We start from the raw sequence: 19,072 nt of genomic DNA, 5'->3' as shown, positions 1-19,072 counted from the left end.
TGTTACGTTTGCAGAGCCCCTGATGTACCTAAACAGTGCAAACCCCCCACAAATGACCCCATTTTGGAAACTAGATCACCCAAGGAACTTATCTAGATGTGAGGTGAGCACTTTGAACCCCCAAGTGCTTCACAGAAGTTTATAACGCAGAGCCGTGAAAATCAAAAATATTTTTTTTCCCCAAAAAATGATTTTTAGTCCACTATTTTTTATTTTCACAAGGGTAACAGGATAAATTGGACCCCAAAAGTTGTTGTCCAGTGTGTCCTGAGTATGCTGGTACCCCATAAGTGGGGGGGGACCACTGTTTGGGCACACGTTGGGGCTCGGAAGGGAAGTAGTGACGCTTTGAAATGAAGACTTGATGGAATGGTCTGTGGGTGTCATGTTACGTTTGCAGTGCCCCTGATGTACCTAAACAGTGTAAACCCCCCACAAATGACCCCATTTTGGAAACTATATCACCTAAGGAACTAATCTAGATGTGAGGTGAGCACTTTGAACCCCCAAGTGCTTCACAGAAGTTTATAACGCAGAGCTGTGAAAATAAAAAATATTTTTTTTCCTCAAAAAATGATTTTTAGCCCACTATTTTTTATTTTCACAAGGGTAACAGGATAAATTGGACCCCAAAAGTTGTTGTACAGTTTGTCCTGAGTACGCTGGTACCCCATATATGGGGGGGGACCACTGTTCGGGGACACGTTGGGGCTCGGAATGGAAGTAGTGACGTTTTGAAATGCCGACTTGATGGAATGGTCTGTGGGCGTCATGTTACGTTTGCAGAGCCCCTGATGTACCTAAACAGTGGAAACCCCCCATAAGTGACCCCATTTTGGAAACTAGACCCCCCAAGGAACTTATCTAGATGTGTGGTGAGCACGTTGAACCCCCAAGTGCTTCACAGAAGTTTATAACGCAGAACCGTGAAAATAAAAAATCTTTTTTTTCCACAAAAATATTTATTTTAGCCCCCATTTTTTTATTTTCCCAAGGGTAACAGGAGAAATTAGACCCGCAAAGTTGTTGTGCAATTTTTCCTGAGTGCGCTGATACCCCATAAGTGGGGGTACACCACTGTTTGGGCACACATCGGGGCTCGAAATGGAGGGAGCACCGTTTGTCTTTTTGAACGCAAAATTGGCTGGAATAAATGGTGACTCCATGTCACGTTTGGAGACCCCGTGATGTGCCTAAACAGTGGAAACCCCTCAATTCTATCTCTAACCCTAACCCCAACACACCCCTAACCCTAATCCCAACCCTAATCATAACCCTAACCACAACCCTAATCCCAACACACCCCTAACGAAATCCCAACTCTAACCCTAACCACAAGCCTAACCATAATCCCAACCCCAACCCAACCCTAACCCTAAGTCCAACCCTAACCCTAAGTCCAACCCTAACCCTTAGTCCAACCCTAACCCTTAGTCCAACCCTAACCCTTAGTCCAACCCTAACCCTTAGTCCCACCCTAACCCTATTTCTAACCCTAACCCTAATTCCAACCCTAGCCCTAACCCTAGCCCTAACCCTAGCCCTAACCCTAACCCTAACCCTAGCCCTAGCCCTAACCCTAACCCTAGCCCTGGACCTAACCCTAATGGAAATTAAAAAAAAAATATTTTTTTATTTTATTATTTGTCCTTACCTATGGGGTGATAAGGGGGGCGGTGATTTACTTTTTTTTATTTTGATCACTATGAAAGTTTATCATAGTCATCAAAATAAATGAATGAATCTGCAGCGTTGCAGATTCGATTCGGCGCACTGCGCATGCGCCCGCCATCTTGCAAGATGGCGGCGCCCATGACGCTGGACGGCAGTACATCGGGACGGATAGTGGGAGGTCGGTGGCACAAAGGAGGGTGAGAGTGGGTGATCGGAGGGGTGATCGGAGGGCTGGGGGCGCGGAGGGAAGGCGGGGGGGCAGATTATGATGGCGGCTGCCGATCGGTGCCGTCAGACGGTGGCGGCAGCCGATCGGTGCCGTCAGTCGGTGTGGGGGGGGTCGGGTCTCGGTGTCCAGCCATGTCCGATGCTATTTCAGCATCGGCCATGGCTGGATTGTAATATTTCACCAATTTTCATTGGTGAAATATTACAATCGCTCTGATTGGCAGTTTCACTTTTAACAGCCAATCAGAGCGATCGTAGGCACGTGGGGGCTAAGCCACACCCCCAGGTGTTAACTCTGAAGGGTCCTTTGTGTGCGGGTCGGGTGACCTTTCAGGGACCCCGGTCACCCGACCCGCAGGGGGGCTATTTATAGCATGACGCCTACGTAGTCGTCATAGGTCGTTTGGGCACGACTTTTCATGACGCCTACGTAGGCGTCATAGGTCGTGAAGGGGTTAATCCCACCAAGGACGACGTCTGCAAGGAGTTTGTATCTTGCCCCAGTGTTTGCGTGGGTTTCCTCTGGGTTCTCCGGTTTCCTCACACACTCCAAAGACAAACTTTATTAGATTGTGAGCGCCAATGTGAACAGTGATGACGATGTCTGTAAAGCTGCGGAATATGTTGGCGTAATATAAAACATCTTATTACACTGACAAAAACCTGCTAATATGTGAGCATGTGCAGCATGAAGCCCTCCCCCCTCTCTTCATGTGTAGGAAGATGTACTCCCAGTAGATACTGTGATCTAATACTGAAAAGAGCATGGTGCTGCGGAAGAAGAGGCGGCTCACATTGCTGCCCACCTTTTCTCTCTGATCCAATACTGGAGATACCATGGGTGCTGATGTAAGAATAAACAGCTCACACTGATTTCAACCCTGTCTTTCTGATATAATACTCGATAAACCATGGTGCTGAGTTAAGAAAGGGCTGCTCACACTTCTGTCCACCCAATCTTTCTGATGTAATTCTGGATAGAGCATGGCGCTCAGGTAAGAAGGGGCTGCTCACACTGCTGTCCACCCTTTCTTTCTCATCTAATCCTGGAGATACCAGTGATGCTGAGGTAAGAAGAGGCTGCTCACACTGCTGTCAACCAGGTCTTTCTGATGTAAAGCTAGATAGACCATGTGTCAGAGACACCGCACTGCACTTGCTCATAGAGCCAGTGCGTGTGTCCTGAGAACAGAAGCAGTGCTAAAAGATACCTGTGGAGCAGGGCAGCAGAGGTGACCATGCGTGCTTCAGGCTAATAGTGTTAGGGTCCAGTCAGCGCTGGAAGGTAAAGAAGCACGGGACCTGCGGACACTGAAACTGAATAATCTGGCACGGGACCTATGGTCATGTGACTGCAAGGGGGCAGGGCTTAGCGTCCTGTTTTCAGATAGGACAGGACACCACACAACAACTCAGAGTCAGGCAAAACAGAGGTCACAGCAGTACGTGCAAACGAGGTACAGGAGGGACAAACAGACGGGTAGTCAGACAAAGCCAAAGGTCATACACAAGAGGGCGACGTGGTACCAAGGGGACAAGCAGAGAGAAGTCGGGTCACAAGCAGAGAGTCATACACGAGAGGTAGCGCAGTACAAGAGGGTCAGGCAGAACTCGTACAGGGACAGAACCAGATCACAACCGAACAAGCAAGCAAGATATCAGGCACAAGGCACACGTATACAAGAGCTCACTTAACTCAGCCGAGGGCAGGAGTATAACTGACACCGGACCCAGGTCCAGTGAGCACTAAATAGCCTCCTTCTGCCAGAGAGAGGCAGCACAATTAACCCATAGTCTAACCAGGACGGGTCAGAGCAAAATCCCGTCCTGGATCATGACAGTACCCTCCTCTCAATGGGGGGCCACCGGACCCCCAGGTCTCTCAGGGTACTTGGCGTGAAAGGCTCTGATCAACCGATCCACATTAACTGATCGAGCAGGAACCCACGAGCGTTCCTCAGGACCGTAGCCCTTCCAATGTATCAGATACTGAAGGGCGCGACGGACCAACCTGGAGTCGACAATTCGTTCCACCTCGTACTCAGCCTGCCCATCTACCAAAACCGGTGTCGGGGAAGATGATGATCCCTCCCCACCGGACCTCACAGGTTTCAAAAGGGCCTTATGGAAAACATTAGGGATCCTTAGAGATGGCGGAAGACTCAACCGAAAAGCCACCGGGTTAACTGCTTCGGTAATTACATAGGGACCTATAAACTTGGGTCCAAGCTTCGCAGAGGGGACCTTGAGCCTTATATTTTTGTTGGATAACCATACCTTATCCCCAACCTGAAACACTGGACCCATGGATCGTTTTTTGTCCGCAAAAAAATTTAAATTTGTCCTGGGCCTTCGTAATGTTATTCTGGACCTCCCGCCATACCTCCCCCAACCGCTGGATCGTCTCATCCGCCCCAGGACACCCAGAATTCAAGCGGGAAAATTCTCAAAAATGAGGATGAAACCCATAATTGCAAAAAAATGGAGATGTACCCGTAGATTGGTTAGTGCGGTTGTTAAATACAAACTCAGCCAATGGTAACACAGAACACCAATCATCCTGTCGGGCTGAGGTCAAACAACGCAGAATTTGCTCCAGAGACTGATTGGTCCACTCAGTCTGCCCATTAGTCTCTGGATGGTAGGCGGATGAAAAGGACAGACCAATACCCAACCTCCTACAAAAAGCTCTCCAAAATCTCGACACAAATTGCACTCCACAAACAATCTGGACAATGTTTCCGCATTAGGTAGAGCTGCCAAAGGTACAAAATGTGCCTGCTTACTAAACCTGTCCACTACAACCCAGACCACGGTATTACCCTTGGAAGGGGGAAGGTTGGTGATGAAATCCATGGACAGATGAGTCCATGGTCTCTCAGGAATTGGCAGTGGTACCAATTCCCCGGCCGGCCGGTTATGGGGAGTTTTCGCACGGGCACAAACCTCACACGCAGACACATACTCCCCAGCATCAGAGGCTAAAGAAGACCACCAGAATATTCTAGCAATGGCCTTCCGGGTCGCTGAGATCCCTGGATGTCCACCCAGAACTGAGTCATGGAACTCCTGGAGGACCTTGAGACGAAACTGAGCTGGCACAAAAAGTTTATCCACCGGCTTAGCTGGAGGTGCAAGAGCCTGGGCTTCTCGAATCTCCCGTTCCAACACATTAGAAACCTCTGCCACCACCACCCCAGGCTGAAGAATGGAGGATGGAGGTTCCGGGGGGGACACCGGATCTAGACTGCGTGACAACGCATCCGCTCTGATATTCTTGGATCCTGGTCGAAAAGTGATCGAGAAGTTGAATCGGGAAAAAAAAAAAGTGACCATCTAGCCTGTCTGGGAGTCAACCTTTTAGCTGACTCAATGTAAGCTAGGTTTTTGTGGTCCGTGATTACCGTTATAGGATGAACAGCCCCCTCCAAAAAATGCCTCCATTCTTCAAAGGCCAACTTACGGCCAGAAGTTCCCGATTCCCCACATCATAGTTTCTCTCCACAGGGGAGAACTTCTTTGAGAAAAAGGCGCAAGGTCTTAAATTGGTCAAAGTGGCAGGTCCCTGGGACAATACCGCCCCCACCCCCACCTCTGAGGCGTCTACCTCAACAATAAATGGTTCAGAGGGGTCCGGTTGAATAAGAACCGGGGCCGACATGAAACATTTTTTCAAAAACTGAAATGCCGCTACCACTGCGGTTGACCAATTCTTGATATCGGCCCCCTTTTGAGTCATGTGAAAATGAGGATGAGTGACCTCGTGGAGATCAAACATCCAACACTGCGGAGACACCATCACATGTTTCTCAACGCAGTGATCTAGAGCAATGCCCCCATCCCTTATGGGAAATATGCAAAAACATGCAAAACACAAGCCGCGGAGACACCATCACGTGTTTCTCAACGCAAGCAATGACTAGCCAGGTCTTTCCCCGGGAAGGAACAACCACGGGAAGGGCAGTCTCCAATGAAGGAAACCACCTATGCCAAAACATGGTATCCATCCACAGACAGCTGTTTCGGGGTATTGCCCCTCATCAGTGTGGAGTAGGAAACTGGCTAGTAGGAGCAATGCCTAGTAAAAGACTGTGAAAATGAGGATGAGTGACCTCGTGGAGATCAAACATCCAACACTGCGGAGACACCATCACATGTTTCTCAACGCAGTGATCTAGAGCAATGCCCCCATCCCTTATGGGAAATATGCAAAAACATGCAAAACACAAGCCGCGGAGACACCATCACGTGTTTCTCAACGCAAGCAATGACTAGCCAGGTCTTTCCCCGGGAAGGAACAACCACGGGAAGGGCAGTCTCCAATGAAGGAAACCACCTATGCCAATGCGTTGAGAAACATGTGATGGTGTCTCCGCAGTGTTGGATGTTTGATCTCCACGAGGTCACTCATCCTCATTTTCACAGTCTTTTACTAGGCATTGCTCCTACTAGCCAGTTTCCTACTCCACACTGATGAGGGGCAATACCCCGAAACAGCTGTCTGTGGATGGATACCATGTTTTGGCATAGGTGGTTTCCTTCATTGGAGACTGCCCTTCCCGTGGTTGTTCCTTCCCGGGGAAAGACCTGGCTAGTCATTGCTTGCGTTGAGAAACACGTGATGGTGTCTCCGCGGCTTGTGTTTTGCATGTTTTTGCATATTTCCCATAAGGGATGGGGGCATTGCTCTAGATCACTGCGTTGAGAAACATGTGATGGTGTCTCCGCAGTGTTGGATGTTTGATCTCCACGAGGTCACTCATCCTCATTTTCACAGTCTTTTACTAGGCATTGCTCCTACTAGCCAGTTTCCTACTCCACACTGATGAGGGGCAATACCCTGAAACAGCTGTCTGTGGATGGATACCATGTTTTGGCATAGGTGGTTCCCTTTTGAGTCATGTCTGTGAGGGGTTTAACCACCTGTGAGAACCCCCTTATAAATTTCCGATAATAATTAGCGAACCCTAGGAAACGTTGCAGACCCTTCAAATCACACGGTTGAACCCACTCGAGAATGGCCTGCATCTTATTAGTATCCATGCGATACCCTTCAGCAGACACAATGAACCCCAGAAAGGACAGTTCCTGAACGAAAAATAAACATTTTTCAAGTTTAGCAAAAAGACAGTTCTCCCTGAGCCTTTGGAGAACTGTCCGAACATGACCAATGTGAGCCTGTTTATCAGGCGAGTAGATTAAAATGTCATCCAAATACACCACCATAAAACGTCCAATCAAATCGGAGAGCACATGATTTATGAAATTTTGGAAGACCGCTGGAGCGTTGGTAAGGCCGAAGGGCATGACCAAATTTTCAAACAACCCTTCAGTAGTGAGAAAAGCGGTCTTCCACTCATCTCCGTCCCGGACTCGGATAAGGTTATACGCTCCCCGTAGATCTAATTTCGAAAACCACTTAGCTCCGGACAACTGATTGTATAAATCACGAATAAGTGGAAGGGGATAAGTATTCCTCACAGTTATTTTATTTAACTCACGAAAATCGAGGCATGGGCGCAAACCACCGTCTTTTTTTTTTTACAAAAAAGAACCCTGCCGCCACAGGAGAAACAGAAGGACGAATGTGTCCCTTACGGAGGCTCTCGGAAATATATTCCTTCATCGCAGCCCGTTCCGGACCCGAGAGGTTATACAGGCGGGCTTTGGGCAATTTAGCACCTGGAACCAGGTCAATGGCACAATCAAATGGGTGGTGTGGTGGTAAAACCTCAGCCTCTTTTTTGGAGAAAACGTCTGTATAATCTATCAGGCACTCCGGAATGCCTTCTAGACCCACGGACGACACAGACACAGAAACAAGACATTTCTCAGAGCAATAGGGACCCCATTTAACAATATCCCGAGATTCCCAATTAATCACAGGATTATGCAGATGTAACCAGGGGAACCCCAACACCAGTCCTGCACACACTGAGGCACCTGATCACTGCAGCCCCTCACAGCCTGCAATGAACGCTAGGCTGTAGTTAGTTCTCTTCTCTGTGTGCACAGGACCTCTGAAGAGGTCACAGAAGGGAGGAGTCAGGAGTCACAAGATCATCATGTGACTCCTGACTCCTCTCCTCCTGTGACCTCATCACGGGTCCTGTGCGCACAGAGAAGAGAACTAATTACAGCCTAGCGTTCATTGCAGGCTGTGAGGGGCTGCAGTGATCAGGTGCCTCAGTGTGTGCAGGACTCTGCTGTGCTGGTTGTCATGGTGCTGGATGAGTGAAGTTTATGTGTGGGGTCAGGAGGGGTTTACAGGGAGGATGTAGCAGACCCGTGTGTGTATGGAGCAGAGCAATGTGTGTACGGAGCGGAGCTGTGTATGTACGAGGTGTACGGAGTGGAACCGTGTGTGTATGGAGTGGAGCCGTGTGTACGGAGCGGAGCCGCGTATGTACGAGGTGTACGGAGCAGAGATGCTTATAGAGCGGAGCTGCGTGTACGAAGTGTATGGAGCGGAGCCATGTGTGTACGGAGCGGAGCCGCGTGTGCATAGGTCCTAACCTTCCTGATTCCCGCCGGACAGTCCCGATTTTGGGTCTGTATCCCGCCGTTCCGGCTGGGAAGCTTTCTATCCCACGATCGCGGTGTATGACCGCAAAATACAGCACTCTGAGCCGCACATCACGTTCCACCGGAAGTGACGTGCTGTAAGCTGACCGCCGGAAATGGCTGCTGACCTCATTTCCGGCGGTCAGCTTATAGCATGTCACCTCAGGAGAAGGTAATCGTTCGGGACTCCGCGTGAGGACAGAGAACCGGCGGCGGCGCATCAGCGCTGCATACAGTACAGCATGTCACCTCAGGAGGAGGTAATCATTCAGGACTCTGCCGGAGGACAGAGAAGTGGCGGCGGGCGGCAGCGCATCAGCGCTCTGTACCCGGCTCTCACTCTAACAGAGATGATCATCCCAGATCCTGCCTGTCTCTCTCTGTCATATGCTGCCGCTGTGCATGGAGCGGCAGCATGTGAGAGCGAGACAGGCAAGATGGGATCTCATATGTTAGAGAGTGAGAGCCTGAGCCGGGTACTGTATGGAGCACTCACTTGTCCACCGGGCTGGGGGGGAGGGATTGTTTACAGCCTGGCCAGAGAGTGACGCGGATAGGGCTTAGGCTCTGCACTGTGCCAGCCATTTCTTTTCATATCATCCTCAGTGCTTTGGATGATGTGGAAACAAATGGCTGGCACAGTGCAGCGCCTAAGCCCTGTCTGCGTCACTCTCTGGCTGTAAACAGTGTCTCACTTGGCTGTCATGCCTCAGGACTGAGAGATTAGTATATGGCCACTCACCTAGGGTCTTGACTGTCACTGCGATCTGCTTGGTGAGAGGAGGGGGCAGGTTGATGAGCACCACCAGGTCCACATCCTAGTGCAGTAATGCGTCGTCGATGCGGCTGGTGTAAAAGGGCACAGGCATCTCCATGGTGAGCTCCTCGGCCTCCTTCTGCATCCTGCCCCTTAAAGACTTCACAGAAAACCCCTCCTCTTTTACCAAGCTTGCATTAATAATTTTTTCTGTTTATAATTATTGTTTATGAAACAGTGTGATCAGCAGTGCTAAATGGGTGCGGTTGGGGGTGTAGATAAGGGCGTGACTACTAAAATGGGTGTGGCTAGGGCATGGCCTAAAATTTGCGGCAGCATGCTATGCGCACCGCAGCCTTTGTCCCTTTTTGCCTTCTTCAAAAGTTGGGAGGTATGGCTCACATTGCTGTCCACTCTGTCTTTCCTATATAATGCTGGTATTACCATGACACAGAGGTAAAAAGATGCTGCTCATACTGATACCCACCCTGTATTTCTGATCTAATACTGGATACAGGGCCGCACCTATAATGAGGCGATTTGCACCAGCTGCTCAAGCGGCAGGCAGCAGGGGGCGGCATTATGCGCTCCTCTACCCGCAGCACCTACAATTTAGCCTCTGCACGCTGATGCTGCGGTCATGCAAAAGGCTGTAATTGATGCGGTCACAGGAGCGAAGGTGTCAGGGCCCCCTGATCATGTGACCCATGACTCCTCTCCTCCTGTGACCTCATCACAGGTCCTGTGCGCATCATTCCTTGGTTTATGCAGGACTGCTGTCTGTCATCGTGAGTGAGCTACTTGTGTGTGTGAGCTGTGATACATGCATGTGTGAGCTGTGTGTGTGATACGTGTGAGCTGTGTGTGATACGTGTGAGCTGTGTGTGTGATACGTGTGAGCTGTGTGTGTGATACGTGTGAGCTGTGTGTGATACGTGTGAGCTGTGTGTGTGATACGTGTGAGCTGTGTGTGTGTGATACGTGTGAGCTGGGTGTGTGATACGTGTGAGCTGGGTGTGTGATACGTGTGAGCTGTGTGATATGTGTGAGCTGGGTGTGTGTGTGCGATACGTGTGAGCTGGGTGTGTGATACGTGTGAACTGGGAGTGTGATACGTGTAAGCTGGGTGTGTGATACAAATGAGCTGTGTGTGATACGTGTGAACTGTGCGTGATACGTGTGAGCTGGGTGTGTGTGTGCAGAGGCGTATCTAGGCATTCTGGCACCCGGGGCAAGAATTTGGTTCGGCGCCCCCCCCCCCCCAAGTACATATGCGACTTGCACAGTTAGTCATGTACCCACGAGCTGCTCTCCCTAATCCTCTCAATGTTCAGTAAAAAGCTGAAAGCAGGAAGAGAAGCTCGTTGTCACAGGACCATAACTATGAAAATCGCATATGAGTGAGGTGTCCATGTGATGAGTACTGGAACCTGCAGAGCTGAATCCTGACATTGCAGGCTTCTGAATTCTCACAACTAATGCACTGAACACTTTTAGGATTCTCCCTTGCCGATATACAGTCATGTCAGCAAAGGTATGTGATTTGTATACTTCTGGCCACATTCCAACTAGCCGTGCCCGGCCTCGCTCAGTTAATTTTCATTGAGTGAGGCCACACATCTAGTCAGCATGTGACCGCATGTATGTAAATTATCGGCATCAGAGAATCCTGACAGCGTTCAGTGAGCACTGTGAGAATTCAGAAGTCTGCAGTCACATAGAATGACTGCAGACTCAGCATAAGCCTGGACAACCCTTTTAATGTTCCTAACAAATAAAAACATGAGAATTAGTCAGTATCACAAATAATATTTACATTCAGGTACCTTATAGATGACATCGTCTCTGCAGTCGGTCTCCTTTTCTTCTTCTTGTCCAGACCCCATGATGAGTTTTCTCATCCACAGCTGTCTCTGTAGATGTCCATCTTCTCCAGTCTTCTGCAGCAAATCTCCACACGATCCCTTTAAAGATAGAAGTGTCATTATAATGCTCTTAAATAAAAATGTCTGCAATATACTGTCGCCTCACACTATTCCCCTCCCTCCTCATACTGTCTCCTCTAACATCCCCTCTGTTCACCATACTGTCTCCTCATATATTTACCCCCTCACTCTCTATACTGTCTGCTCACACATACCCCCGACTCCCCATACTGTGTCTGCACACACCCCATCACCCTCACTCCCAATACTGTGTCCACATACATTAACCCATTCGCTCCCCATACTGTCTGCACCCATCCCCCATACTGTTTCCTCATACATACTCTTCATTTTGTGTCCTCAAATCTCCCCACACACATTAAATCCCCATCCCTCACACACATTAAATAACCCCCCATCACTACTCCCAAATCCCCCCACACATTATTTACCCCCACTCCAAATCCCCCCACATATTAACCCCATCCCCACTCCAAATCCCCCCACACATTAAGTATCCCCCATCCCCACTCATTAACCCCCCCACACATTAACCCCCATCCCCACTCATTAACCCCCCACACATTAACCCCCATCCCCACTCATTAACCCCCCCACACACTAACCCCCATCCCCACTCATTAACCCCCCCACTCAATAACCCCCCAAACATTAACCCCCATCCCCACCCGTGCGTGTACGAGGTGTACGGAGCGGAGCCATGCGTGTGTACAAGGTGCACAGAGCGGAGCCGTGCGTGTGTATGAGGTGCACGGAGCAGAGCCGTGCGTGTGTACGAGGTGCACGGAGCGGAGCAGTGTGTGTGTACGAGGTGCACGGAGCGGAGCCGCACTTGTATGAGGTGCACGGAGCGGAGCCGCACGTGTACGAGGTGCACGGAGCGGAGCTGCACGTGTACGGAGCAGAGATGTGTGCGAGGTGTAAGGAGCAGAGCCGCACGTGTACGAGGTGTACGGAGCAGAGTCGCACATGTGTGAGGTGTACGGAGCCGCATGTGTATGAGGTGTACGGAGCAGAACTGCGAGTGTACAAGGTGTATGGAGCAAAGCCGCATGTGTACAAGGTTTACGGAGTGGAGCCATTTGTGTACAAGGTTTACAGAGTGTGGCCACGTGTGTACAAGTTGTACGGAGCAGAGCCGCATGTGTACAAGGTTTACGGAGTGGAGCCATGTGTGTACTGAGTGGAGCCGTGTGTGTGCGAGGTGTACAGAGCGGAGCTGTGTGTGTGCGAGGCATCAAAAGTGTAACCGTGTGTTTATGATGCGTGCAGAGCCAAGCGTGTACAAGGTGTATGGTGGGGAGCATTGATACCTCCCAGCGGGACAGTCCCGATTTTGAGAGAGATTCTGTCCCACTGCCCTGCCTGGGAGCTTACTTTTCCCACGGACACAGGAATACACGGCGGACCCCCGCGCAGTACTTTTTAATTCGCACGTGACATTCTACCGGAAGTGATGTGCTAGAAGCTGAACGGAAATTAGGTAATTTCGGGAGGAGATTGTGACGGAACCATGGAGGCACTTCAGGGAATGTTTCATATCCATCACCGTGTCCTCCTCCAACAGCGCGGACAGCAGGATCGCCTTGTCCTTGGAGTTGCCGGCCTTGTAAGCGGATCATGATATGTCCTGCATCGGGAGGCTCAGGTGGGCCCTACAGTGGGAGCCGGGCTGCTATATTATCTTTATAGAATCTTTCTCTCTCTGTTTCTTTCTCTCTCTAATCTTTCTTTTTTTTCTCTCTCTTGGTTCTTTCTTTCTCTCTCTGTTTCTTTCCTTCTTTCTTTCTTTCTTTCTTTCCCCTCTTTCTTTCTCTCTCTCATCTTTCTTTCTTTCTCTCTGTTTTTTTTCTCTCTGTTCTTTCTTTTCCTCAGTACCAGTCAGTGTGCCCACAGTACCAGTAGAATAAGAGGGGTAGGAAACTAGGTGGCACTGCTCATATTGAGCCTCTCATACTTTTTACTGGTGTATAATCATATGCCCTGCGCACCCCCATAAAGTGGGCCAGCCCCAGACAACAGAGTACAAACAAATCACTATTACTATCCGTCCAAGTGGACAATTATATACGTAAAGTTAATGATGTCCCTGTGCCAAGCAGTGCGGAGGATCAGAATACGCGGATGAGACCAGAGCAGCGGGGTTTGGGGAGAATTATATGGGGCCCATTATACTGTATGAAGTAATATATGGTGCCCATTATGCTGTATGAAGCAATATATGGGGACCATTATACTGTATGAAGTAATATATGGTGCCCATTATACTGTATGCAGTAATATATGGTGCCCATTATACTGTATAAAGTAAAATATTGGGCTCATCATACTGTAGGCAGTAATATATGGTAGGAATAAATCAGGATATAAATCCAGCTCACCAGACATAGCATTCCATCATCGGAGCACGAGACCGCTGTGTCCAAGCGCACAATCCAAGATAATGAAGAAAAATGTCCAGCTCCACGATGTAGTGAAAAATATTCTTTATTCACTCAATAGAAATGAGGATTAAAAGCCAGCATGAAATACAAGGCATGCGATCTACGCGTTTCAAGTGACTAGGCACTCTTAATCATGATACGCAGCTTTGTCTATGAGTCGATCTTATATACTCTCTCCGGTCTACACACCGGTAAAATGATTAATTTAAAACATATATAAAACAAAGAGAAAAAAAGGGGTAATAATTTTTTCAACAAAATATCACAATTAAATATAACAATTTAATTCTTTCAATGTCATTAAAAATATTTAAATACAATGTTATCGCCTTCAATTGTGTTTTATCTTTTTTATTTCTTAATTTTTATTCATTATTCTCTTGTTATTATCCATGAAAATGAAGCAAACTTCTGAAATAGAAGAGAAACACAACAATTCTCAATGTTGCAACTATTCACAACAATAAAGTTTACATGCATGCAATTTTTTCAGTATACATGCAGTTTTCAATTACATGTCAGATTTTTATTTCTTTTGTGTGCAATATTAATATAAGCACAAGAAACCCATTTCTTTAGTATGCACATATATACAGAGAAGAGAGAGAGGGAACGTGAAGAAAAAGAAAGGATGGGGGAGATTTTTTTTACCATTTCCCATTAACGCACCAAGTGTGCACACAGCCACAATGTAACCATTTAAAAGGAGATGGAAAACTTCAATTTGCGCTACTCCAAAAAAAGAAAATTGTAGTTGTCCCTTAGATTATAAAAAAGAAGTTCTCGATATTAGACAACGTTTGGGTAGGAGAGGTTATGATCGATGGAGTCTAGACAGGGCTGAAAAGATTGTTTAAAAAAAATCATGTTTCAAAGACTCACATAATATGTCCAAAAATTCTGCCAATCCCATAACAATGGTGTTACAATTTAGCAATCAGTTTTCCAATATCAAAAAAATAGTTGAGGATAACCTGGCAATTTTAAAAGAAGATCCAGATATTGAAAAAATAATAAAAAAAAGGACTAAGAATAGTTTCCAGAAAAGCACCATCTTTAAAAAATAGTTTATCACCAAGTTTTCTTTGTACTCAGCAGGAACATACGGGCAACTGGTTGAAAACGAGAGGTTTTTTTAAATGTGCTGCCAGTCAGTGCAAGATGTGTACCTATACCAAAAAGTATGATAAATTTGGAGGTTTTGACGACAGCAATTTATTTGACATCAAAGATTTCATAAACTGCAACACCAAAAATGTAGTTTATATCATGGAATGTACTTTATGTCGATTAAAATATGTGGGTAGCACAAAACGCACATTAAAAACTAGAATAAGAGAGCACATTCTCGATATAGAGAATGCTAATATGAATAGAAACATATCTCAGCTCTCTCGACATTTTATTGAGACTCATAGCAAAAAACTGGACTCATTAAAAGTATATGGAATTGAAAAAGTCCACAATCGGATTAGAGGTGGGGACTTAGAACCTGTGCTTAGGAATAGGGAGGCGTGGTGGATGTTCAAATTAAACACCAGTATGCCACGAGGCTTGAATAAAAGAAAAGACACCATGCTCTTTTATTAGATTAGCTCTCATTATCCCTCTCCTTTTTGAAGTACCTAGTCTATTACACATATAATGAATTCTCATGTTTATGGTCAAATAAATATTAAAACACGTGGGAATGTGGTAGTTTTCTGTAAGGTTTTTTACAAGGTTATTTCTGTGTGCACCGAATTGCATCCTTATGCCGCTTTTTGGATTTGCATATTTAACCCCTTAAGCCCCAAGGGTGGTTTGCACGTTAATGACCAGGCCAATTTTTACAATTCTGACCACTGTCCCTTTATGAGGTAGTAACTCTGAAACGCTTCCATGGATACCGGTGATTCTGACATTGTTTTCTCGTGACATATTGTACTTCATGTTAGTGGTAAAATTTCATTCAAATAACTTGCGTTTATTTGTGATTTGTATTTCGCAATTTTCCAACTTTGAATTTTTATGCCCTTCGCAATTTTCCAACTTTGAATTTTTATGCCCTTAAATCACAGAGATATAGCACTCAAAAAACTGAATAAGTAACATTTCCCACATGTTTACTTTACATCAGCACAATTTTGAAACCAAAATTTTTTTTTGTTAGGAAATTATAAGGGTTAAAAGTTGACCAGCAATTTCTCATTTTTGCAACACCATTTTATTTTTACGGACCACATCACATTTGAAGCTACTTTGAGGGGTCTATATGATAGAAAATACCCAAAAGTGACACCATTCTAAAAACTGCACCCCTTAAGGTGCTCAAAACTACATTCAAGAAGTTTATTAACCCTTTAGGTGCGTCACAGGAATTTTTTTAAAAAAAATGAACATTTAACTTTTTTTCAATAAAAAAATACTTCAGGTTCAATTTTTTTTAATTTACCAAGGGTAACAGGAGAAATTGGACTGCAAAAGTTATTGTGCAATTTGTCCTGAGTACGCCGATACCTGATATGTGGGGGGGAACCACTGTTTCGGCGCATGGCAGACCTCAGCAGGGAAAGAGCGCCATTTGACTTTTTCAATGCAAAATTGGCTGGAATTCAGATCGGACGCCATGTCGTGTTTGGAGAGCCCCTGATGTACCTAAACAGTGGAAACCCCCCCAAGTGACCCCATTTTGGAAACTAGACCCCCCAAGGAACTTATCTAGATATGTGGTGAGAACTTTCAACCCACAAGGGCTTCACAGAAGTTTATAACGTACAGCGGTACAATTAAAAAATCATATTTTTTCCACAAAAATGATCTTTTCACCCCAATTTTTATTTTTCCAAGGGTAATAGGTCCCTAAAAGTTATTGTGCAATTTGTCCTGAGTACACTGATACCCCATATGTGGGTGTAAATGACTATTTGGGCGCATGGCAGACCTCGGAAGGGAAGCAGCGCCATTTGACATTTTTGGCTGGAATTGAGATCGGACACCATGTCGCATTTGGAAAGCCCCTGATGTACCAAAACAGTAGAAACCCCCATAAATGACACCATTTTGGAAACTAGACCCCCCAAGGAACTTATCTAGATGTGTGGTGAGCACTTTGAACCCCCCAGTGCTTCACAGAAGTTTATAACGCCCGTGCATGAAAATACAAAAATCGTATTTTTGCCACAAACATGATCTTTTAGTCACCATTTTTTTTATTTTCCCAAGGGTAACAGGATAAATTGGACCCCAAAAGTTGTTGCCCAATTTGTCCTGAGTACGCTGACACCCCATATGTGGGAGAAAACTACTGTATGGACACACGTCGGGGCTCGGAAGGGAAGTATTGACGTTTTGGAATGCAGACTTTGATGGAATGGTCTGCGGGTGTCATGTTGCCTTTGGAGAGCCCCTAATGTACCTAAACAGTGGAAACCCCCCACAAATGACCCCATTTTGGAAACTAGACCCCCTAAGGAACTTATCTAGATGTGTGGTGAGAACTTTGAACCCCCAAGGGCTTCACAGAAGTATATAATGCCCAGGCATGAAAATAAAAAAATCATATTTTTTCCACAAACATGATCAATTAGTCTCCAATTTTTTAATTTTCCCAAGGGTAAAAGGAGAAATTGGACCCCAAAAGTTGTTGTCCAATTTGTCCTGAGTACGCTGATATCTCATATGTGGGAGAAAACTACTGTATGGGCACACGTCGGGGCTCGGAAGGGAAGTACTGACGTTTTGGAATGCAGACTTTGATGGATTGGTCTGCGGGTGTCATGTGCGTTTGGAGAGCCCCTGATGTACCTAAACTATTGAAACTCCCCACAAGTGACCCCATTTTGGAAACTAGACCCCCCACGGAACTTATCTAGATGTGTGGTGAGCACTTTGAACCCCCAAGTGCTTCACAGAAGTTTATAACGCCTGGGCGTGAAAATAAAAAAATCATTTTTTTCCACAAAAATTATATTTTTGCCCCCAATTTTTTATTTTCCTAAGGGTAAAAGGAGAAATTGGACCCCAAAAGTTGTTTTGCAATTTTTCCTGAGTATGCTGATACCCTATATGTGGGGGTAAAACACTGTTTGGGCGCATGGCAGAGCTTGGAAGGGAAGGAGCACCATTTGACTTTTTCAACGCAGAATTGGCTGGAATTGAGATCACACCATGTTGCATTTGGAGAGCACCTGATGTGCCCAAACAGTGGAAACCCCCCAATTATAACTCCAACCCTAACCCCAACACACCCCTAACCCTAGCCCTAACCCTAGCCCTAACCCTAACCCTAGCCCTAACCCTAATGGGAAAATGGAAATAAATACTTTTTTTTAATTTTATTATTTTTCCCTAACTAAGGGGGTGATAACGGGGGGTTTGATTTACTATTTATGGCGGTTTTTATGTTTGGCGGCTGTCGCACGCTAAAAGACGCTTTTTATTGTAAAAATAGTTTTTGCATCACCACATATTGAGAGCTATAATTTTTCTGTATTTTGACCCACCGAGTCATGTGAGGTCTTATTCTTTGCGGGACGAGTTGACGTTTTTATCGGTACCATTTTTGGGCACGTGACATTTTTTGATCGCTTTTTATTCTGATTTTTGGGACGCAGAATGAACAAAAACCAGCGTTTCATGAATTTCTTTTGGGGGGGTGCGTTTACACCGTTCCGCGTGCGGTAAAATTGATAAAGCGCTTTTATTCTTCGCGTCGGTACGGTTACAGTGATACCTTATTTAGGTTTTTTTTATGTTTTGTCGGTTTTTTGCAATGAAAACAATTTTATATAAAAAATAATTATTTTTGCATCGCTTTATTTTGCGAGCTATAACTTTTTTATTTTTTTGCGGATGATGCTGTATCATGGCTCGTTTTTTGCGGGACAAGATGATGTTTTCAGCGGTACCATGTATATTTATATGAGTCTTTTTGATCGCGCGTTATTGCACTTTTTGTTCGGTGGTATGATAATAAATCATTCTTTTTTGCTTCGTTTTTTATTTTTATTTTTTAAGGGGTTTGCTAAAGGGGTTAACTAATGGGACAGTTTTATAGGGCGGGTCGCTACGGACGCGGCGATACCAAATATGTGTACTTTTTTTTTTTTTATTTTCAAAAAATGAATTTATTGGGGAATATTTTTTTTTTTTTACTAATTTATTTAGCGATTTTTTTAAATTTTTTTTACACTTTTTTTTATTTTTTTTTTTACTTTATTACATAGTCCCAGGTGGGACATCACTGTCCTGTGACAGATCGCTGATCTGTCACATCACAGATCACTGTGACAGATCAGCAATCTGTCACAGGCAGTTCTGCAGACTTCCTCATGCCTGCGCTTTGCAGGCAGTGAGGAAGTCAGCTCCCTACAGGGAAAGAGTAGGGAAAGAGTCCCCCGCAGCAGCGCTGCACATTGCGCTGCCATGGGGGGCTCAGGGAAGCACGGAGGGAGCCCCCTCCCTGCCAAAGCTTCCCT

This window comes from Dendrobates tinctorius, unplaced genomic scaffold (assembly GCF_039654945.1).
Source record: "Dendrobates tinctorius isolate UK_male_01 unplaced genomic scaffold, ASM3965494v1 ptg000213l, whole genome shotgun sequence".
In the NCBI taxonomy this organism is placed as follows: Eukaryota; Metazoa; Chordata; class Amphibia; order Anura; family Dendrobatidae; genus Dendrobates; species Dendrobates tinctorius.
Note: the sequence above shows the minus strand (reverse complement) of the source record.